Genomic DNA, 24,214 nt, shown 5'->3' with positions numbered 1-24,214 from the left:
TATTTTCCCATTCTACTGTAGATGGGTATTCAGACCATTTCCAGGTTGGGACAGTTAAGGCTAACATTACTATTGATAGTTTTGTTTGACTTTTGGTGTATATGTGCCTGCATTTCTGTTAGTAGTGGAATTATTGAATCATAAGATCTGCATATACCCTACTCTGGTAGATACTGCCAGTTTTCCTAAGAGTACCAATTTACACTCTTCCACTGGCCAAATCCCTATCAACACTAAGAATCGCCAGATTTAAATTTTTTAATTATCTTAGTGGGTGTGCAGTGGTATCTCACTGTAATTTAATGTGTAATTCTCTCATGACTAATGAAGTCGAGCATCTTTTCATATATTTATTTGCCTTTTGTATATATTCTTTTGCACAATTCCTATTTAAATCTTTTGTCCCTTTTTTCCTTGCAAACTGTGTTTTTCTTATTCACTTGTAGGAGTTCTTTACAGATTTTAGACACAAGCTCTTTTCAAAAAATAAATAGGTGATACAAATAAATTCTCCAGTACTAAGCCTTCTCATTTAATAATCATTGAGTCTCATTTTGTCAGCCTAATTTTCAGCAGGCTTCCCAGGTTCAAATGACCCCTGTTCTGCCTTAACAAGCTTGCCCAGACAGTGGGAGGCTCCTCACTAAGGCTGCAGAGTTCTGGCCTCTAACTTTCCTTCCTTTTCCCTCTCTCCATTGATCTCCCTTTCTCTTTCTTCCTTCATTTCTTCAAACCTTACTCTTTGGGGGAGGCCTGCTTATTATTTAGATTTTCCATGTGCCACTAATAGGTCAAGAAAACTTCACTCTGGAAAGAACTAGGAGATTATACAGTTCTCTCTTCAGTGATGCGGAATTGGAAGCTCAAAGAAACTAAGGGACTTGCCTAAGACCATACTGCAAGTTTGTGGCTATGCTAGAACTAGCCCTCAGGTCTCTTGCATGGATATCCCAGCCTTTTCCACTCCACTATGCTCAGAAAGATCAGAGCATAGCTGAACACTGACTGGAGTATTTTTCTCCTTCTGAAAATAAGTGCTGCCTGTGTCTGTGTAACAACGTAATCGGTAGAGACTATGGCTCATGTCTGTCTGGATCCAGGTTGAGAGATCACATCACCTTTCTACTTTCCCATCCCGTGGCTGTCAAAGCCTGAAGGACAACAAATGGCTTGAGTAATGAGATGAGTTAAGATAGTGTCTCCCACGCTGAATTATGTGCCAGTTCCAGGACTACAGGATTCTGCCACAATCCATTTACACAAGAAATTAAATTGAAGATCGGAATGTAATATTCATATATTAAATCCTGGCGGTCAATCAAAGTAATTAAGGCCAAATGCTCTGAATCATCCTGTGGCATCACGAACGTTCTATTGCTGGGTTTTTAGAAGGACTTATTTCTACAACCAATTATCTTGGAAATCATTAAGGCTCTTTTGGAATGTGAATAATTTGAAAAGCACCACAGCACCCAGTATCACTCAAACTCTTTTTGCTCCTGTAAAAGAAGAATTTCTACTAGGTAGGGGGTGATGGATATGTGGGGAAAGACTGATGTCAAAAAACTAGAATTAGGGGATAGGAACCAGTCTCTGATCAGGCTTCTCTCCCATTGCGTTTTTTAAAAAGGAATGTTATATTTCATGCTAATTTGAAGCAGTTAAACCAAAGCAAACTATTGGGCTAATCCCAGCCACAAACTGATCTGCTTGTTGTATAGCTCTGTGGCTTTTACAAATATGTTCTGCTGATTTTTTACAAAGAGCTTGGGGAATGAGGATGGCTCTGTGTAGCCCCACAGTGCTGAGCAGGATTGTGCTTCAGACCTCCCTCACCATGCCCTACCATGGGTCACTTCATCCATTAAAGCTTCTTCGACTGCCCCCAATGGCCTCAGTTCTTCTCAGCTTCCCTTTGTCCACATCTCTGTTGCGGCACTCATCATAAAGCCCTCAAGTCATCGGTTGGTCTCTCTTGTGAAGCATGAGCCCTTCAAGGGCAGGGTTATGCCTGAACCTTTTCAATATCCCCATACCTGGCTCAGGGCATAAGTCACAAAAGGTGCTTGGTATATGGCTGGTGGCTGTATGACAGACTAAATAAGCACATGAATGAATGACCAGAAGAACAAACCGACCGACTTACACAGATATATCTCTGATTAGGAATGACAGGGTTAATGCTATGGCAAAATCAAGGAGAGGAATTAATCTTCCCTCTCTTCCAGTAAATGCTTTAATTCTCTCTAAAACACAAGGCTCTCAAACCATTATCAACAAATGAAACCTTGTCACTGAGAATGTGTAACTAAAAGATCATCAGAAAGTATTAAGTTAATTTGTATGTTTCAGAATTGTACTTAGGAAACAATCAAGTTATTTTACCGGGACTAATTATAAGACTTCTGTGCATCTTGAGTACTGCATACAAAAAAGGTCTCTGATTCATCAGTTTGGCCAGTGGGAATAATTAAAAGTGTCCATGTACACTAATATTCCTACCAAATTATTTTTTCTCATAAATATTTATCCATAGCCTAACTTTGTTGATGCTGCATGGCATCAATATTACTTGATTTATTTACTTTGTATACTGCCTCCCCAAATGTACCACAATTCTGATTTCACAGATGAGGTATGTGAGAGACATTTGACTCTATCTTGTTCATGTCTTTATCCATAGCTCCAACACAGAACTAGGCACTGAGAAAGCACTCACTGTTGAATGAATGAAAGAATAAGTAGGGTGGCAGATGTTACTCATTTCCAAAGTAGAGCTGCATAAAGCAAGCCCTGAACACTTAGGTTCTTTTCATGATCATTTGGCTACAGCATCCCTGAGCTTTTAGGCCAACCACAGCTACCTACCAAACAGTACACCCCTTTACAAGGGAGTTGTCTCACTTCCCCACTGTGCCCAGCATGAGCCAGAGGGGGTGGCACAGTCTGTGTCTCACCAACTGCCACCTGTGGCTCTCCTGGGAGAGCCTTTTGAGCCTGCGTGTTACACATTATCCTGGGTCTATAGTTAGTGTTAGAAACTACGCCAAGGAAATATTGATACTGCACAAAATCAATACACTGGGGCCACCGCTAAATATTTATTGGGGCAGACAGTGACGCCATGTTTGCCCAGAAAATTCAATCAAGTTCTGTCCAATTACTATGGGTTTAGATTTGAGTGAATTACCTCTTAGTCATAGAATTTCAGAATGTCAGGACTGGAAGGACCCTTAGAATTCATCTGGCTCTATGTAACCCGTAGGTTTTCAAACTGATCTTTAGTGAGAAACACTTTTCATCCAGGGAAATGTTATAATACTCTTCTCCTTCAAGTGGGGGCATAGGTCCCTGGGCTTGACCTCCCCCTCTCATCTGCCTCAAACTGCAGAGGAGAAAAGGCAAGTCCATGAAGTTAAGAAGAGCCACAACATGATAAGGGGAAAGGTCCTAGTCTTGGAGCAGGAGTCCCGGCAGGCTCCAACTCTGTCTTAGCCACAGGGCCTGAGAGTTCACCATTTCTGCTTATGTCCGAAGGGACCTTTGAAGAGTCATTTAAACTGGCACAGGACATCTGCCCCTCCCCATGGGGTGATGAGGTAACTAATAGAAGTTAGTTTATTTAAATAAACACATTGTTACAAACTGTTGTGAAAGCCCAGAGGGAAGTCCCAAGGGCAGTGGACACAGGGAGGTAAATGCCCTTTATTAGGCTACTTCATGAAGACTAGAGAAGAGGAACAGCGCTAAGTCTGCACCTTCTCCTCCCACCCTGGCTGTGGTACTTGTCTCTTCATATGTCCACCTTTTCTTGAGCCACTGTCACCTTCTGCAGCAGTATATCTAGTTCCTTATCAGTTATTGCCTTTTCCCCTCCTGGTGTTCAGTCAGGTCGGCTTTGCTGACACCTGTCTGCTGTGGGTATGTATCAAATCTTTTAGCACTGATGCAGCCAGCTGGGCTACCTTCATGTGCCCGTTTGCCTCCAAATGTGTCTGGCAGTGTGTGTGTGTGTGTGTGTGTGTGTGCGTGTGCATACATGTGCGCATGTGTTCTTTTATGTGTATAGATCTCCACGTCTGTGGTCTTTATTTCACTAGGTGATTGTCTCTGTCTTTCTTTTTCTTTTTCTGCCTTCAGTGCTTTACCTTACAAGAATGCCTGAGCAACACGGCAAGGCCTTGTCTTAATTATATATCATATGTGGCTGGGGATGTGTCTTGGTGTGAGGGCTCTGGGTTCAACTCCCAGTTCCACTTTAAAAAAATGATGTATCACTTCACTTTGAAGCCATGTGTGCCCTACAGCCAAAGAAAAAAAAACACAAAAAGGGGAGAAAACACATCGGATCCCTTTATAGACTGCACTCTCTTCCTCCATCTTTCTCAAATTTCTTAATTTTTATTGTTCATCATCCTTCCATCCCTATTCCTTTTTCTTTCACTGTGTCTGTCTCTGATGGTTCTATTTTTTTCTGTTTCTCTATGTCTCTTTTTTTATTTTACTAATTTCTCCCCTTTTCTTCTGTTGCTATTTGTTTTCTCTCTAAATTTATCTTTCTCCATATAATTTCCTTTCTTTCTTTAAAAAAATTCTTTCTGGATCTGATTTTGTTTTTCCATCTTTCTGCTTAGGTTCTCTTTTTGTTCTATTCATCTTACTCTGGTGACTCTTCTGTGCTCTTTTATTTCATTCAGCTTTCCTCTTTTTTCCCTGTTCCTCTTTTATTATCCCTGTCTTTCTCCAATTTTTTTTCTGTTTATCTTTCTGTTGCCCATCCTTCTTGTGTCTCTGACAGTAGCTCCTGCTGTACAAATATGTCTGTCTCTTTTGTGCTTTGTTCTCCCCAAACATGCTTCAAGCTGCAGGAAAGGGCAGGAGTTCCCCTTTCTGCCCTGTGCTGGGCTGTGGGCGGGTAGTTCATTAGCAGTCTTGTCCCTTACAGGTGGGTGGAACTGTTGCTGCTCCCTGGAACCTAATGCTCCCATGCTTGTTCCCTGCCCCCAGAACCCCATCTGCAGAGTCACACTGCAACTCCAGCTGCTTGCATTCCCCGCACGTCCCTTGCAGAGCAATGAGCCCCCAGGTGCAGTGGGAGAATTCATCAGCAGCCCGACAGGGCTAACGATTTACTCCTGAGAAATAATCCATATCTGGATAATGGATCACCCCTGACTCCCTGAGACCATTTGTCTTGGCACTTAAATGGCACCAGAATCCAGGGACAGAGCCAGGACTCTATCCTAGGTTCATTGGTAGATGAATAGGTTGGAATAATAATGTTAAAGATTATGATAAGGAACACTTTGCATTTGCATGGTGCTTTTAAACTCTATAAATTTGAAGGAGATTAACCTTCTCTCTTGAATCTCACACCCTGTGGACCCTACTTGTAGATTCAGAAGCAGGGGAGTTCACATGACTCCCAAGAGTGCTCTAGCCTGTTACTGGCAGAAATGGGAGGAAAACTATTTTCTGACTTCCTGAGACTCTTTCCTCTGAACACCACATGGCCTTCCAATCTTTGATTCTCACTGTTGGTGTCTAGGAAATGTATCCCAACATCAAGAGACAATATACAGGAGGGGTTCATAGACAGACCTGGGTTTGAATCCTGGTTCTGCCTTAGTTAGATATGTGGCCTTGGACAGATTGCTTGCTTATTCAGAACCTGAACATTTTTCTCCATAAAATGGGGATCTTCATAACCCTTCCTCAGAGTACCATTATGAGGATGAAGAGAGATTATGCAGGTAAAGTGATTATGATAGTGTTTGGCACATAGTAAAAGCTCCATGACTGTTAGCTATGGTTATTACTACTGCCTGCCTCTTTGCAGGATGCTAAGTGAACTCATACAAATGCATGAGAAAATTGGTCTGGAGGAGAAGAGATAATTGATGAGCTAGCTTACACAGAAGTGTCCCTGAGGCCATTGCTGGGGGGGAGGAACCTGGAATTCTGATGGTGGGAGGACCTAAGGCCTCTGCCTGGAGTAGCAGGTCCTGCTGGCTCTGGAAACCGGAAAAGAGAAGAAAAGCATTTGGGCATCTATCTTCAGACCTCCAACATGTTTTATTGCTCAGCGGGATCAATTGCTGGCTTTAAATTCTAGCCAGTGAAGATTCCCCTTCTCAGATACTCAGCTATCTCTGTTTCTCTGGGGCGGTTTCCTACTCCAAAAGCTGGACAGAGAATTGTTTCTTTGGGGGAATATTGAAGCCTAAAAGGTTTTTTTCTTTTTTTTTTCCAGAAGGCCAGCACAAACTAAAAATAATAAAATCAGCCGGGGATTTAGCCCAGTGGTTTCACGGCCTGCTGTGCAAGCACAAGGACCCAAGTTCGATCCCTGGTACCAAAAAAAAAAAAAAAAAAATCTTGGGCAGAAGATTTTTGCATAAATGGAAGTTCACTGTACAAATATAAGAGTGATTATTAATATTCCTAATAATAGCAGTAACAATCAGTCTTTAGACCTTGTTTTACAGAGTGTGGCTCCTAGAGGTTGACTCATCATCTCAGATGGTGAGAAACATCCCCAGGGTCCACCTGCAGGCAGAATCTCAGCCCACAGTCTTCTCCTCCTTTCCTGGGACCTCACCCCCCCCAGAGTCACACACATAATTTAGCCTTCAGTGAAATGATTCTGATGCTATTGAGGCTCCCTGGAGAATGGATGCTGTGCAGAGGCAGGAGTGTGGGCTCCTGACCTCAAGCTGCAGGAAGGCGAGGAACTGATACATCTCCTAAGCACCAAGGGCTCAACTCCTTTGGAGACAAGAAGGGGTTTGTCAAAGTCTGATTGTTTATTAATAATTCTCTCCACTGAAGAAAGCCCCATGCTTATCAATTGACAAGTATTTAGTGAGAACACTCTGTGGGGGATCTAACGAGGTTTGGCCCAGCTGACAATGCAGTTGAGGAGACAGACCACAGACAAATAAAGATTACTGACAACAAAAAGCAGTCCCTTCAACAAAGAGATGCAAGCAGCTGGAGCAAAGTGAGAAAATAGTTGGGAGACTTGACTTCACTCAGCTTTTCTGAGCCTTGGTTTCCCCATTCTTTCAGAAAGGCAGCTGAGAAAACATTCACTTTGGAGTCAGACCAACCTGACTTAAAACTTCAATTACTTTACAAAGTAACTGGGGGTCGCTGAACAAATCACTTATTTTCTATGAAGTGCAATTACCTTATGTGCAGATTGGGGTACAATAATAACCCCTGTCTCATAGGGTTATATTGAACATTAATGAAAGCATACATGTGAATCACTAAGAGTAATGCCTGGCACATGGTAAGCACTCAATAATCATTTCTTCTTATCATAATGTGCAACAGGAAAAGCAGAGAATGTTTAGAAATAGAAAGGCTTTATTTTCCTTTTCAGCTCTTTATATGCCTGACATTAAATTTCACAGAAATACAAACCAAAAAAGCTTATACATAAACAATAATTATAAAATCACTCTATAATACCTTTTATATGGTTCTCCAGTATTGCTCACTAGATTTCATATGATCAAATTTACAGAACAATGAAACACAGAGGAAGCAAATTATATACTCCTTGTGATCTTAGACTCCTCTCTGAGTTTCAGTTTTTCCATCTGTAGAATGTGGCTAAGAACACCTACTTCATAGTGCTTTTGTGAAAATTAAATTAAAATGTGTATAAAGCACTTGGCATAGAATAGGCGGAAAACAAATGTCAGCTCCATTCCACTGCTTTCATCTTTAAAAATAGGAATAAGAAAGAATCAACTTCACAGGATTATTATGAGGATGAAGTTAAGTAAATACACAGGAAATGCTTGCAAACTGTAAAACCCAGTAATAGGCGGAACAGAAGATTTGTTATTTCTCAGGCACTGTGCAATTAACAAATGTTAGTCAATTAAATTAACATTAATTAAATGTGTACTATAGGTACTGTGAGTGATCCAGAGAGATAAAGACCATTAGAGAGATTAAGCTCCCCCATCCAAGAATTGAGCATTAAGGACAAGACCTTGAGGGATGCTCCCATTTGGGGTACCAGAGAAGAACACAGAGAGGGGAAGAGAAATAGGAAGTAAGAATCCTACTGCAGTACAGTGTCTTCAGAGTCAAGAGAAAGGAGAGTTTCAATAAAGAGATTCATGGCGTGGGATTCTGCAGAGAAGGTAGATCAAATTAGGACAAATATGTGTCCCTTGGATTAGGTCTCCAAAAGGATATTGATTTGTACAGAGAAGAGTTGAGTGTGCCTATATATGTGTTCAGGGGCAGGAGCCATCTTACTGTGGACAGAGAAAGGAGTATACAGGGAAAAGTGAGGAGAACACTCTAGACCCCACTTTGAAGGCACTCAAGATTAAGGCTGAGTATTTATGCACTCTGGAGTACTACTCTGCCATGAAGAAGGATACACTTGAGTCATTTGTAGGAAAATGGATGCACCTTGAGACTATAATGTTAAGTGAAATAAATCAGACACACAAGCTTAAATAGCACATGATTTCTCTTATATGAGAAACTCAAAATATAAATAGAGAGCAAAACAAAAGATAGATAATATGAAATAGGGAGATAGATCTTTTGTAAAAGGGAAGGGAGACCAAGAGATGGAGGGGGGAGGGGAGCAGGAAAGCAAAAAGAATCCAGATGTGTTATGTACTTGGGCCACCTCCCCACAAGGGATTTCGTGCTGCAAACATGTGGTAAGAAAAAATAAAAATTGGATAAAAAGCCTGAGACTGAGAGTGGAAAGCTGGATGATAGCTAGAACAGCACTTGGCGGGAGAGGAAAGCCATTATGCTATAGAAGCATTTCAGTGGCTCTGAGGGCCAATGGGGAAAATAAGCCCATAGGGAAAGAGAGAACGAATAAGCAGCTTATTGAACAGGCACAAGAAGAAATCTGAGAGATGAGACATGGGAGGTTCCATTGAGAGAAGACGGGCTTTCTGTCAATACGGAGAAAGGCACCATGGCGCAGCAAATGCTACCAGGAGGACAGAACTGTGAGGGAGCCACTGCATCTAGACTTAGGAAGCTACAAGGGCCTTCCATAGCTGGTACAGAGTGGGAAGAGGTAAAATAGTGAGTGGATGGCAGAGACCACACATTGGAAAAGCCTTATAGCCCCAAAGTCAGGGAAAGATTTGGGAGAGGTTAAAATGCACATAGTCAGAGGGGAGGAGGGCAGAGGCTGAAGGTACAGGTATCTCTGGTGGCCCAGGTAGCAGCAGCAATAGGGGTTGAGCTCTCGAACATCAGTGACAAGGGCCGACCTCAGACAAGATTGATTCTTCACCCTTTGGGTGTGGGGGAGAGAAGGACAATAAAACAGTGGGACCTTGGCTCTATTGATATAGTGTATTACATTAATTGATTTTTGTATATTGAACCATCCCTGCATCCCTGGGATGAATCCCACTTGATCAGGGTGTATGATCTTCTTGGTGATCTTCTGCATTCTATTTGCCAGTATCTTATTAAGGAGTTTTGCATCTATGTTCATTAGTGAGATTGGCCTATAGTTCTCCTTTTTGGTTGGGTCTTTCTCTGCTTTGGGGATCAAGGTGATGCCTGCTTCCAGGAAGGAATTTGGGAGTATTCCTTCCCTTTCAATTTCATTGAAGAGTTTCAATGGTAGCAGCAGCAGTTCCTCTCTAAATGTCTTGTAGAATTCAGCAGTGAAGCCATCAGGGCCCGGGCTTTTCTTAGTTGATAAGTTTTTAATTACATTTTCTATTTCATTGGTTGATATTGGGTTGTTCAGAATGTTTAGGTCTTCTTCGTTCAACTTTGGTAATTCATATGTATCTAGGAATCTGTCCATTTCTTCTGTGTTGTCCATCTTATTGGCGTATAGGTTCTGGAAGTAGGTATTGATGATCCTCTGGATTTCTGCTGGGTCTGTTGTAGTTTCACCCTTTTCATTCCTACTTGCATGGATTTGGGCCTTTTTTTTCCTTTTTCTGACAAGGTTGGCTAAAGGTTTATCAATTTTGTTGATTCTTTCAAAGAACCAACTCTTGGCTTCATTGATTTTTTTGTATCATTCTCTTAGTCTCCATTGCATTGATTTCTCCTCTGATCTTTATAATTTCCTCCCTTGTATGAGCTCTGAGGTTGTCCTGCTCTTCTTTCTCTAGAAGCTTGAGGTTCAGCATCAGGTTGTTTAATTGGGCTCGTTCTGTCATGAACAAAACCTCAGTTGCCCTTGAACTAGCACAAGCAATCAACAAATGGGATCTCTTCTTATTAAAAAGCTTCTGCACAGCAAGAGAAACCACCAGCAGTGTGAAGAGACAATCCATAATGTGGGAAAAAATCTTCACCTGCTCTTCCTCAGACAAAGGTCTACTATCTCGAATCTATAAAGAACTTAAAAAGATCAGACCTCCCTAATTTAAAGACCCAATCCAAAAATGGGCATCTGAAATGAACAGACATTTCTCACACAAAGAAGTAGAAATAGCAAATAAATACATGAAAAAATGTTCAACATCACTGGTCATTTGAGAGATGCAAAGGAAAACAATGCTGAGATTCCACTTCACTCCAGAAAGAATGGCTGCTATCATGAAATCAACCAATAACAAATGCTGGTGGGGCTGTGGGGAAAGAGGAACCCTGCTCCACTGCTGGTGGGAGTGTAGACTGGTGCAACCATTGTGGAAATCAGTATGGAGATACCTCAAAGAAATAGGACTGGAAATCCCATCTGACCCTGCTATTCCACTGCTGGGGATCTTCCCCAAAGAATTAAAAGAATCATACCACAGTGATATATGTGCACCCATGTTCATAGTAGCACAGTTTGTAATAGCTAAAACTTGGAAACAGCCCAAGTGCCCATCAACTGGAGACTGGATAAAGAAAATGTGTTTTAATAAAATGGAGTACTACTCAGCCATCAAAAATGAGAAATTAGAGACATTTATAGCTAAGTGGATGCACATTGAGGCAATACTCTTAAGTGAAATAAATAGGACACACATGTATAAATCCCGAATAGTTTCTCTGGTGTGAGAAACTGAAAGTGTAAATAAGGACTAAATGTATAATAGGTAATGTGAAATAGGAAGAAAAGGGGCAAAGGGGAAGGAAGTGGGAGGGCTAAGGGAAAGGACAGAAGGGAATGGGATTAATATGAGAAAATGGAAAAATAGGAACAAAATCTTTGTAAATAGGGAGGACTGGAGGGGTTGAAGGGAGGGCTGGGCAAGGGTGAAAAATAAGAACCAAGAGAGACTATGTAAAGGTGAAAATTTCCAATGATGAATGTCATTATATTGTATACCTAAAATGTACCAATGATTAGAATGAATAATCGATAATGTAAAATAGGAAGAAAAGGTCCAAAGGGGTAGGGGTAGTGGGAGGGGCAGGAGAAAGGAAAGAAGGGAAAGGAAAAAATGCTGAGAAATGGAAAAAATGGAAATAAAGTGTTTGTAAATAGGGAAGGGTGGAGGGCGTGAAGGGAGGGCTAGGAATGTGGAAAAAATAAGAACCAAGATGCATTATGTAAAGGTACAATTCCCAATGAGAAATGTAATTGTTTTGTATACCTACAATGTACCAATAAAAGAATTTAATACAAAAAAACCCACAAAACAACAATGGGACCATGTTTCTGCATTCGGTCCTTGTACCTGGTCTTGGACACTATCATCACCACATTTCAGCTTCATTTAGAAGGCATCTCACTACCATTGAGCAGACTTGAAAGACATTCTCTGAGGGCAGTAATGTGTGTAATTTGAATGATAAATTGGTGGCACTTTCTGTCCTTCCCTCTTGCTGAAATTTCCACCGCAGAGCTGGCCTTGAAGACAGTCAGGGTCCACAGTCACTTAGAAACTTGAAGTTTCCTGTTATTTGTTAAAGCCTTAGGGGCCCAGAGTTCTGTAATATGGATAAATGCTTTCTCTAATTGGTGAATTTAGCCTTGTCTTCAGCTCTCTGATAGGCGCACACAACTTCCTGGATGCCTCAGATGACCTTCCAGCTACTTGACCTGGCCCCAGCTATAGCCCCCTTCTGCAGCATGGCTGGTTTCTTGGCCTCAGCAGATCTATTTCTCATGGCCGCTCCCTACATTGCCCCTTAGCTTCTAGTTTGTCAAGTTTTCTGGAATCTAGAGGGTGGAAGAGCAGGTCAAGTATAACCCCTAGGAGCTTGTAAGTAGGAGAGGATGTTGGGCCCGAGAAGCCAAGGGGGGAAAGGGGATAGGCAGGTGCCAGACCCAAAGATGCACACAGGATAAAGACAGTCCTCAGCATCATTTATCCTTAGGGCAGTTCTGGTGTTCACATACAAACCTCTAAGGTGCCTGGGACAGGAAAACACAGAGACAGAGGGCAAACAACTTGCTAGCTAGTGGAAACTCAGACTGAAGCTAGCCTAGCATCTCTGTTAAAGGCTTAGCTTATCCCAGGATTGAGTTATAGTGGATAAAGACTTATTTGCATTGACAAATGCCAATTAACGAAGGAGATGATTCAAAATGAGAGAAGCTACAGACTCAGAAATGTCAGTAGTTGGTGTGCAAGAGAATTCCTTCCTTTCGATTTCCTCTCCTCCTTCTCCCTCCTTTATCTTCCCCCACCTTTGTGCTTCTCCCTCCCTCTCCTCTGCCCTCCTCCAGCTGGCTCCATCCCCCCACCCGGAGCTTCTGATGTGATTTCTCATGATCTACAGTCAAATGCCATTATTCCCGACAGGCTCGAAAGGGTCCAGCTAAGCTGTCCCATGAACCAATCCTGTGAGCAGACAGGCCAGGGGAAGCAGCAGGCAGGCTGCTCACCCCAGGGGGTAACGGCAGCTAAACCAATGAGCCAGAGTGGCTGCCCCTAAAGTAATCAATAAATCACTTGGGGTCCAAGAGAGGTGGAAAACTCCCCAGTAAACAGTGCTCAGAAGATTTTCTGTGATTTCCTCTGCCTCCAATGTCCATGGCACACCAGCCGCTAGAGCCAGAATGACTCTGCACTCAAGGTGCCACTCCCAAATTCTGCCTGACGTTTCTCAGTTTCAGAGGGAGGTCATTCATTCCAATGGGATGTGACAGGTGCCATCTTCAGGCGCTTGGCTCTGCTCCTAGCGGCAGGGACTATGGCTGACTGTAGATCTCCCAAGTGCAATGCTGGTCTGAAGAGAGCAAGCCCTAGGGTGGGCAGATGACCTTTCAAGAACTCTGGAACTCAAGGAGGGACGACAGTGTGACATAATGGATGGAGCCCTGGACTAGGAGGCTGGATATCTGGCTTCCAGTCCCATTGCAGCCACTAACTTGCTAGGAGATGCTGGGTAAGTCACTTTCCCTTTTCCGGATCTTGGTGTCTCCCTTGTGATGTGAGGAAGTTTGACTAGATTACCTCTAATGACACTTCTAGCCCTGATAAGCAAATTGATTTTTTAAAAAATCCACTACCTTTGGAAAACTTCCAGTTCTATTTGGAATTTGTTTGGGGACTCGCTTTCTAAGTAGGTCTCTAATTTAGATGCTTTGTCCCTAAACCCTTCACCTTAAACTCCCACTCTGTACATGCAGCCATTTTCTGACACCCAAGTCCATCTAAGATATCAAGACCTCTTAGGTCTAGCCTTCCCTTCCTGCTTAGTTCGCCCCTCTTTGCACTTGGGGCTGTTGGACTCCTGAAATGGAGCCCTGTTGGAGAGGATGCACCATTGGAACCCAGATTTTAACTCAGCCAGGTGAGGTGGCTGCCTAGCGGGAGATTTCACTCAACTTTGTATTATCAAACTTTTTTGCAGTTAAAAGAATGACATAATAAATAGTTGTACAGAATATTAAAACATGAAAGTTAAGGGCAGAATGCTGATCACTACAGGCTGAGGAGTATGGAGGGAAGGGAGGGCTTGGCAAAGGTTGGTGAATGGGTGCTAATTTATAGTTAAACAAGAGTAAGATGTTCCGTTGTGTCATTCTACAGTCAGATGATTAAAGATAACTATGATGTACTGTACATTTGAAAAGGTTAGAGGAACTAACTTTGAATGCTTTTATAACAAAGAAATAAGTAAGGAGATGGATATGCTTACCCCCATTCGAACATTGCACAGTGTATATACATGTATTAAAATATAACATGGTACCCCACAAATATGTACAACTTTTACATTTTTATGTACCGACTAAAATAAATTTAAATTTAAAATGCACAAACCCTTGTTAGCAATTTGCTACATTTATGTTCTCTGTGTTCACAGAGCTGTCCCTCTGTGTCTCTCTGTCTCTCTGTGTCTCTCTGCCTCTGTCTCTGTCTCTGTCTCTCTCTCTCTCTTTGTCCATTTGGAAGTATATTGCAGAAACGAATCTTTTAATCCTAAACACTTTGGAATGCATATCCCCAAAATAAGAATATTCTTAACTGGGAAGATTTTCAGTCTTCATAAGTGCTTTGGAATTCTCATCAGAGGAAAAGTCTGCAGTCTCTGGGACTAAAGGTATATGAGGTCTAAAGACCAGATAGGGTATCTGTAGTTTGAGAAGGAGTTCAGCACAAGAGAAGGAGTCACAAATAATGGTTCAAGTACAGGTGCTTTTTTTTCTTAAATGCAACGACCTTGTATAAGTCATTTCCTTTTGTCAAACTTCAGCTTCTTCATCTATGAAATAAAATAATATCTATTCTGCCAGCTTCCCAAAGCTGTATGAGGTTCGGATGTGAAAATATGTATGAGAGCACTTTGGGAGCTGCCACAATAAACACAAAATGACAACTGATTTGTAGAGATGATCTTCAGAGCTAGTAAAGTCCTGGAGCAATGCCTCTCTGGTCCCAAGGTTGGCAGTCTCTGGTAACACATGGAAGTGGGTGATACCCCTATACACTGCTCATCCTTCAACCACTTGTTACTGGAAGCCACAAAATTTTCATCTAGCATGGAAATTTCATTGACTTGAATCTCTTGCAGTTTTTAAATGGCATTAAAAACACTACAGTTCTCTCCAGTTTTTTTTTGGTCAGATAACTCCATTTTCTTTCATTGATTATGGCACAAAAGCAAAACATTATCTCCTCACTTTTTCTTCTTTTTGACATTTTTTTGTGTGCTCCCTCAGTTTCTACTATTCTTCCTGCCCCACCCTGTCGAGACTTGTAGAGTTGCAAAATTCTCTTATCCTGCCTACCCCCTACCTCAAAGAACAAAATGCTTTACAAAATTAAGTCAGCATTTGGGAGTTTTAACTTGATTTTTTCTTTTCATTCAACCAGAGGGGTATGTGTGTGGGAGATGCACTTGTCAACTAAAAGCAATTTCTCTGCCTCCTTGGGGACTGAAGTGTAATCGTAGCTCTGTCTTTCTGATGTCAGGATAAAACTTGCATTTTCCTGAGTGGTGTCAGCACACTGACAGACAGCTCCTGGGATCTAGCAAGGAGTACTGGAAAAAAACAGAGTGGGGGATCTGGAGGCTGGTCTCAGCTCATCTCTCCTCCCTTGGGTGCCTTTGGACTAGTTCCTTACTTTGTTTTACTTTTCTGACTTAAAAAATGGGAATACTTCTCTCCATTTCTACCTCATGAAAATTGTGCAAGGGCTTTGTTAGGCCTTGGTGATATAAAAAAGTTTGGAAGTAAGAGAGCTAGGGAAAAACAAAGTGCTAGGCGAATAGTGTACCCTAAGAGTGCTATTAAACAGTTGGAAAGGGACTTCCAACTTACCTTGTACAATTCCACTTGAGAAATGAAGAAACTGAGGCCCTTCTGGGTTATGAAGAGGCCCTCATACTTCCACAATAATCCCCCATGACTTCACTGGTAGATTCATCATGAGCTCAGATAAATTCTTCTCAAATAAAAAGCTGGAAGGCAGAGTCTTGAGGAACTAGGCTTTACGTGAGTACATATGTTCTCTGTGCATGCTATGTGGACCTTCTGATAGGAGTTCTCATAAGGAGGTATTGGGAGACAATCTGTTAATTTCCTCCACAGACCAAGGAATAGATAGATGACTTTGTTATTTCCTTCCTGAAAATGCTGAGACCTGTAGACAACCTGTAAAGGGAGGTGGTCAGTGGGATTGAGAATCCCATTTTGTAGAAGCTGAGGTTGGGAAGCTGATCTGTTCACATTCACTAAGCAGGTCAGCCAGCAATTCAGCCTCACTCCATATTTTTACCTTGAAATACTCTGTTCTTTTCTACTGTGATCTGCCTCTTTCTTCATGCAAGGAACCCAACAAATAGTGTGCTCAAATAAAATAATTTGACTGGGAAGTGCCATGTAGTCATATATGCAAAATTCTCAGAAAGTCCAAATGTATACTCTGTATGGAATTTGCTCATTTTGAATAAACCTAGACCCTACCTGGAGTTAGGTTTCAAAATTTGGTCAATTTCTTGTGCTACCCACTTACCCTAAGAAAGTAGAGTTGAGTTAGGGTGATCGATCTCTCCAGGTGGTTGCCCCAATGTTCCTTGTAACTGAGGTGCAATGGGAAGAAACAGTGATGGAAAGGTTTACAGGGAAGGACTTCTTTCCTCTCTATCAGAGTTTCTCTAACTATAGTGGACATAAAAGCCCCAGCAGAGAGTCTTTTAAAAATGCTGTTATTTGGTACTCATACTGGGAAAGTTTTTTTTTTTTTTCTGGGAAAGTTTTATTCAGTAGGACTGGAGTGGGAGAATGGAATGTGCATTGTTATAGCACATCCCAAGAGATTCTGATGCACCTGGTCCAATGGATCATGCCTTGCAAAAAACCCATCAGTTATGAGGTTGAAAGACCTTCAAGATTTAGTGTTCCATTTAATTAGAGATTGTTTGCCTGTGTGCCAGTCACTCTTAGTCTTCAGGGAAAGGAACGGAAAGGAAAGTGGCTACAGAACTTATAGTACACAGTGAGTTAAGTTAGGAGCAAGTTGGCTCTTACTCAGTTGGAGTTACAACAGGAGGTTCTTATTAGGCAGTCAGCTAGCTGTAGAGCTTTAGACTAGGCTGACAGGGTGAGAGCAAAGATGCCCATTGTGCCCCATTATCAGCTCGTTGGCATGAGGGGTTGCAAGTCCAGGCTAGTAGGTTTCTTTTTCTTTTTTTTTTTTTTTGGTGCCGGGGATCAAACTCCGGCCCTTGCGCTTGCATGGTAGGCGGCGAAACCACTGAGCTAAATCCCCAGCCCCATAGTAGGTTTCTGATGAGGATGCTAAGGACCTCTTGTATCCTTGGAAAAGAGATGCTGTAACTTGTTATGTGTCCCTGCACAAGAAGTGAGTTCTGCATTTTACTCGTAGGCTAGATTCCTCAGTTTTTTTCTGAGTCACCAAAGCCATGCCCAAGTACCCTGTGCTACCAGCACAACCCAAACCTACAGGGCCCAGTCATTCTAACTAGCTTAGTCATTTGTTCAGCAGAGACAAAGTTTTCTATAAGTAGTATTTTCTAACTCTAGGAAATAATATGATTACTAAAGAAAAACTGGAAAATATGAAAATAATAAAAGTTAAAATTGCCTATAATTGAATTTCCTAAATACAATCATGATTAAAATTCTGGTGTGTTTTCTTTTAGTCTCTTTGTTCTATGTATAGGCATATTATTTATTTGTACTGTCTGTATTACAGTGTGTATACATTTTGAATCCAGACTTTTTTCCATTTAAAAGTATCATAAGTGTATCTTCACGTTCTCATACAATCTTCCCAATTATACATTTGAAAATAATTGCATAATAATTCATTCAATGAGTCAACATTATTTGCATAGCTCAACATCTGGCACCTAGAGGACACTTGATAAATATTTGTTGAATGAATTAAAGAATTGATGGATGAATGCATTCCTCTATTGTGTGACATTTAAAGATTTGCAAAGGGAACTTTAATATTAAGTAATTAAGTGATACAGTAGACAAGTCAAAGAAAAGGGATAAAGAAGAACTGTCAGCTTGGCTATCTCTCTAACTACCTATCTATTTAGAATTATTTTTTTCCCCAAAAGAGTATATGCTTTGTTTTGCACAAGGCTGTTCATAACTATTAATATCCCCATTATCAGATGAGGAAACTGAACCTTAGTGAAGTTAAAGTAACTTGCCCAAGATTACATACTATTATATAGCACAATTGAGCTTCCAATTCAGGTTTATAAGCACCTCTAGCCTTGTTCCTCTACCATAGTACACCTCTTGAGAAAAAGGCAACAAATATAGAGAGCTACCATAGGTTTCTGCCTCAGGAAGAGCTACTCTGGAAGCATTACCACAGCTGGTCCTGGATAAGCTCTGGGAAGAGGTAAGGCTGAGACTTCAATATCCAGCTCCTGAAGCTGGACATTTCTAGATGTCAGACTTCTTTGGCTTCGATGACTGGGTATTTATTTGTACAGCAGAAATTGGTAAAAGCAGGTCTGGTGAATGTTTGTTGTCTTTGATTGCTTTTAGAAAACTAGAAATGATTTAGAAATTGGTCCAAAAGGGAGGGAGCATGTTTCCCAGAAAGGAAGAAAAATGATTGCAAGCCCTTTAAACTCTTGCCTATAGCTCTACTTTGCTAAGAATTGTATGCCAAAGCAAGGCGATTTTTCCATTTTATGCACCCCCTTTGCCATGTAATGTTAATATCCGTGGTTAGGAAAACAAATGTAATAGCTTCTCTCCCCAAAGACCCATGGCTACAGCTTGCACTCCTCAGGCCTGCAATGGAGCTGTTGAAAGAGGATTTTCTATATTTCTTTCTCCCACCTCACTAGCATTATGATCGTCAGAGCCCCATTTTCCCAGTAGAGAAAAACATGATGATTATGTCTGTACAGCTATCAATGAAGAATTGGGGAAAAATTAATTTGGGCCCCTGGACTTGAAGAGAAAAAGAAAATTTCCTTTCAAAGCCCTTGATGCCCAATGTGGTCGGTCTCTGGTGGTGATTTCTACCCAGGATTTGGGGGGCAGGGTTGGCTTTCCTCTACCAGAAGCTATAAACACTGAATTGGTTGTGGCATGTGCCCTCATATGAATTTGAAATTAAAAAATACAAAGCCATAAAAGTGTTAGAAAATCCAGCACAGTACCACCCCTCACTGCAATATCAAATAGCAAATTTTTTCTAAAAATAAGTGGTGGTTTCCATTCCCTGTCAATGCTTTGGAGAAAAGCATAGGCAGTGGAATCTGTAAGTCAGCAGCAACAGGGAAGTGAGCACCTCACTTTCTATATAGTTGACATTGTATTCTACCTCATTTGGGGGCCAAATCCCTTAAAACAAAGGTTCTCAGGCAAGAGGGCATCCCTTCTTTCCTGAGAGAGTCCCAGGGCAGGAGAAATAAAAATCACTGTTAGATTCAGGGTCCCTTGCCTGGCAAAAATCATTTCTCACTCACATTTCTGGTCCTCTAGGACAGAGCTTAAAATCAGACCTGGAGCTGCTCACAGCTCAGTTGATGCCTCTCTTAAGATGGGCATTGGGGGTAGGGGTGAGCAAGTTTCGAAGGACTGAGGCAGAGCCTCCCCTTCAGATTCAGGGGTCCTGGGGTAAGCACCACTTCCCAATTAAATTAGGCCTCCTGGGGGGTGAGATGATATTTTAGCTAAAACCCAGGATTTCCTAGGGCTAGTATGGTCTCTCTCCGGTCTGAAGGTCCCTGGGACGGGTGCACCACCTCGCCCTCAAGTTGTACCGTCTGGGGTACAGAAGCGCTTGTGTGTCGGGCGAATGGGTCGGGGGCAGGCGAGGAACCTTCCCTCCCTCTCAGTTTTGGGGCTCACCAATGCTGAGATGGCGTCTCCTCCCCTCAGACTCTGGACTTCCTAGGGTAGGGGCAGGGTCCCGCACTCAAGAGTCAGAGCTTCTCTGGGCTGGAGCTGGGTCTTGGCCTCTCTGCTGGGGGAAGGGGCTGCGGGACCAGCGGTGCTTCCCTCCGGCGGGAGGGGGGCTCCCCTGAGGCCCTGCCCTCTCAGTGACAGGCTCGAGGTGTCCGGTGACCAAGACACTCAGAGCTGGGTGCAGGGTGCGGCCCAGGGCGTGGTCACCGGGGCTACTTAGAGCCGCGGTGCGCGGGACAGCACGGAGGTTAGCTGCGAGGCTGCGGGCGCTCGGAGTGGGTCTTGGCGTGGATACTGGACTGCCTTTTCGCGTCGGCCTTTGAGCCCCGCCCCCGCCGTGGTGAGTGGGGCCCGCGGAGTCGGGGGGCTGGAGTGCTCGGCTCGGCTCCGGGCGGCCAGTGGCTGCAGCCCCAGCTGGGCGCCCTGAGGCTTGGCTCCTTGCCCCCTAGCCTCCCTTCCCGCTGGCTTTTAGCTAATTGTTCCTGGCCCAAGGGACTGCCCCGTCGAGGACCCGCATAAATCACCAGCTTTGCCGGGTACCCAGAGTAATAGCGCTAATGGTTCAGCGGGACGCCGGGCGAGAGCGGGGGCGGAGTCCTGGCTCCGCCGCCTGCAGGGGCAGCCAGAGTTTTGGGGCTAGACGCACAGGAGCACCGTCCCACAATCCAAAGGCTCAAAAGGCCCTAGGATGAATGTTCGTGGCAGGGCAGCCAGGGCCCAGGGCCCCTGAATAAGGAGGCAGGAGTTCCTTTTGCCCTGAAGGTTGTCCTATTGTCCCAATCCCAACTACAGAATATCAGCACGCATCCGTCGAATTCAACCCCTCCATCCAAGAGATGATGACATTGAAGCCCTGAGACCGGAAAGGCTTGCGCAAGGTCACCCAAGGAGTTGGCAGGGATCTAGGACAGCTTAGGTTCTGCTAACTGCTCACTGCCCCTAACTGCCCGGTGGCGGTGACCTGGGGTTCTTAGTCTGGCTTGTGCCTTGCCTGCTTGTGATCAATGCTTGGTTCCCCTTTTTCTCCGGAATAGAGAGAGGACAAGGGCGCAGCGACCATGGCATGGGTATAAGTATGTGGGTCACATTGCAACCGTTTTCTGGAACTGCTTCTATAAAGCAGATTCTGGAAACTGATTACTTTTCCTCTTTAAAATTTCAGGAGACTGTTACGTTCTTTTCCAGCTTCACTAGGACCCACACTGCCCTTTGCTCCCCCTTGATAGGCTCCACTCCCTCCAGGCTGCCACCTGCCCCCACAGCCACCTGTTTTTCCATAGTCTCCACCTCCAAAATCTATATTGGTGAGAGTGCGTCATTGGTCATCAGCCATAGACCAAACCTGTGTTGTCTCTTCTTTCCTCTGCTCCCTCACAGGCAAGGGAGGGGAGGCAGAGAGAGGAGGAGCCTCAGCAACTTTATTCAGCACAGACTTGATTTTAGGTCTTGCTAGCCCCAGCGCCCACTGAGAACCATCCCCGGAGTCTGAGCTCCTGCTAAGAGACTGCAGCCTGCCCAGCCAGTTCAAGCACAGTCTCTGGGAGGCCACAAGCTCTCTGAGAAGGGAAGAAATCTGCATAGGTACAGGGAGTTTAATTTTTTCTTTTGCAAATTAAATTTATGTGATCCTCGTACAGAGGAAAAAAAAGGAGTTTTATAAGATGCTTTTTAAGGCCTTGCAGTTTGAACACCCTATCTTTGAAAAGGACATAGGGGAATCATTCCACTCCTGCCTGGCCTACAAAGTTGCCCTGGAATGCCCATGACATCCAGGATATGAAGTCTCCTTTATGAATCAGTCCATGGGAGGAGTCCGTATCACACAAGGATGCCCACCTGCATCTAAGCACAGCAATGTCTAATCCAGGGATCTTCCACCTTCTGGCCTCAGCACTGACCTTCATGCTCCCCCTTCCCAGGAAACAGTGCCAATCTTCCCATTCCCCCATTCCCCACTTACCCCTGTTCTTATCTGGTCCATGCCTCTTTGGTTCTTCATTTAACATGTGACATGGCTGCAAGGCCCCTAATCACATCTAGCTACTCTTCTTTGAATAGGCTTGAAGTTATAAATGCCCAGTGACCTGGCCAAATGAAGATTTCCAGCTGTGTCCCTATAAATATACTCCTGGATGGCTGACTTTCCCTCTTTTGGAAGCGCATGCCACACCCAAGGTATGCGTATACATAGCCATAAATACATCCCACACCCACGAATGCCCATGTGCAAGCCATGAGCAAATACTTCTGGTTTACATGAATTGCAAAGTTTCCATATACAAACACAATATACTCATGTCACACATGCATGCACCACTCACGGATCCCACACACATGTCACACAAATCATACAAAGACATTATTTACATCAGAATTACTTTCAACTAAAGGCAGTTTTTAAAAAAGAAGTAGACCCTAGTACTTTACAGACTCTTCATTCGGTATTTAGTTTGTGTTTGAACACAAGTGTAACACTTTATATTTGCTGCTGTATTTCCAGTCTTGGTGAGATCTGTCCCCCTATATAGCCTCCACTGCCTACACCAGCTCTATTATTCATACAATAGCAGCTGATATATGTAAAGTATAGCCTGAATTCTGGGTCCTTAGGCTCAGTCCCCTATATGTATGATCTTATCTAAGTCACACATCATTTTAAATCAATCTGTATGCAACTTTCAATCAGGTGAGAGCCCACTTCATTGTACTCCCCTTTAGAAATGCAGTGTTACTTGTGTGGATAAGTATTGCTATTTTGTGAGGCTATAATTGTTCTTAGTGTCTCTCTTCAAATGCCTCTCAGAAACCCTCAGAAGTTACAGTGTTGGGAAGTAGCATTTGTTGAGCAGAGTGGGGGAAATACTCTACATGTATTTTTACCCCATCTCCCTTCTCCTGGAGATAGTTGGTATGTCAGAGCAATCTTTTGAGGGTGATAATAGCAATGGGCAACCATGTGGGGGAATTTAGGAGTGGCATCATTGAGGTCTGAGAGGAAGGGGGCCCAGAAAGGCCTTCTTTCCCAGGGAAAGGGACAGCATGATTGACCCACTTTAAATTCTCTCCCCTGTTCACTCTTGGCATCGGATTTGGCTGCAAACAATTAGACTTCTGTAAAGCAGCTGAACTCTAAAGCTGAAGGGGCCCTGGGGCCCACTTTACACACAAATTTGATCTTTTCTTGGAGATGGGACCCAATCGATTTGCTGAGGCCAAGCCCAGTTGAGCTGCAACTGGATCATTTTCCAGAGCTAGGACAAGACTGCCAATGAGGGATGCTACTCTTCTGGTCAGGGGTTCAGACAAGCACCCACATTCACCAATGGTAGGACTTCCCAAGGTTTGCACTTTAAGACATTCCTTATGGAGAAATGGAGAAAAAGGCTGATGTTCTACTAGAGCTTAGGTTCCCAGGTTAGACTACGTTTTACCCACCACAAGGATGAAATACAGAATTTGTGTGATGAAAACTAGCAGAAAATTATCCTTTTGCAAATGTACCTCAAGGTCCAGTAGGAGAGCTGACATTCATTAAACTTAAATATCAAATGATGGAAAGCACACAGAGCATTGACGAAGCAGGACACCAGATCCCTGAGGGTGATTATACCAGTGGTGAAAGCAACATCATGCCTTTGTGCTCACACTTTCCCACTAAAACAGCCTCACTGTCCAACAAAACAGAAATAGTTAAATAAATTCTGTGACATATCCACTAGTTAGATAGTATACTAGCATAAAAATCTTGTATAGCAAGAACATATAACACCATAGAAAATGGTATAATTATAACTGTGTCAAACATGCATTTTTGAAAGATTGGAAGAAAATCCAGCAACAAAGTAAAGTTAGAGATTCAGTGAAGGTAGTGAGATAATAGTTTTTTTTTTCTGTTTTCCAAAATCTGTATAAATTTTGTTCTTAAATTCTTAAAATTTCGAGCCAGGCATGGTGGTGCACACCTATCATCCCAGCACTTGGGAGGCTGGGGCAGCAGGATCACTGTGAGTTTGAGGCCAGCCTGGATTACACAGTGAGACTCTGTCTCAAAACAAAAAACAAACTTAAAAACGGTTTTAAATGTCTAACGAAAGACCCATACTACACAATTAATCTGTACAGTGATCTAGAATCCTATTATACATAATCTAAGGATTTTTCCTTCACATTTTAGTTTAAATATAATGACTTGATCAGGCCTGCCCAACATAAACTTCCCAGTGATCATGAAATGTCCCCTAATCCTAGGTGGGAAGAAGCACAACTCCTTTGAATCCAAGGCCTGCATTTAGGATATTGCTATGAGTGGGTTACCTAACCTCTCTTAAGATACTATAAAAATGCCTACATTTCTGGGTTATAAATAATAATACCGAAATAGCTATTATTGTTGTTACTGTAGATACCATTATTTAAATGCTTTTTATGGCTCAGATA

General features: G+C 42.8%; 1 protein-coding gene across 2 annotated transcripts in view; it reads left to right on the top strand.

Annotated features, from left to right (window-relative positions):
- The window catches only part of Arhgap36 (Rho GTPase activating protein 36), a 54,771-nt gene that overhangs the window by 4,061 nt on the left and 26,496 nt on the right, over window positions 1-24,214 (top strand). The window contains exon 1 of one of the 2 annotated variants that reach the window (XM_087199784.1): window positions 19,996-20,117. The exons of the other annotated variant lie outside the window; for it this stretch is intronic. The gene's annotated coding sequence lies outside the window, so the exon portion shown is untranslated. Of the gene's footprint in view, window positions 1-19,995; window positions 20,118-24,214 lie in introns of those variants that run through there. 2 annotated transcript variants of the gene reach the window in all.

This window comes from Heterocephalus glaber, unplaced genomic scaffold (assembly GCF_053883595.1).
Source record: "Heterocephalus glaber isolate CG9 unplaced genomic scaffold, H.glaber_assembly_v1.0 deba00001729, whole genome shotgun sequence".
Lineage (NCBI taxonomy): Eukaryota > Metazoa > Chordata > Mammalia > Rodentia > Bathyergidae > Heterocephalus > Heterocephalus glaber.
The sequence above is the reverse complement of the archived record's forward strand: the minus strand, read 5'-3'. Positions and strand labels throughout refer to the sequence as shown.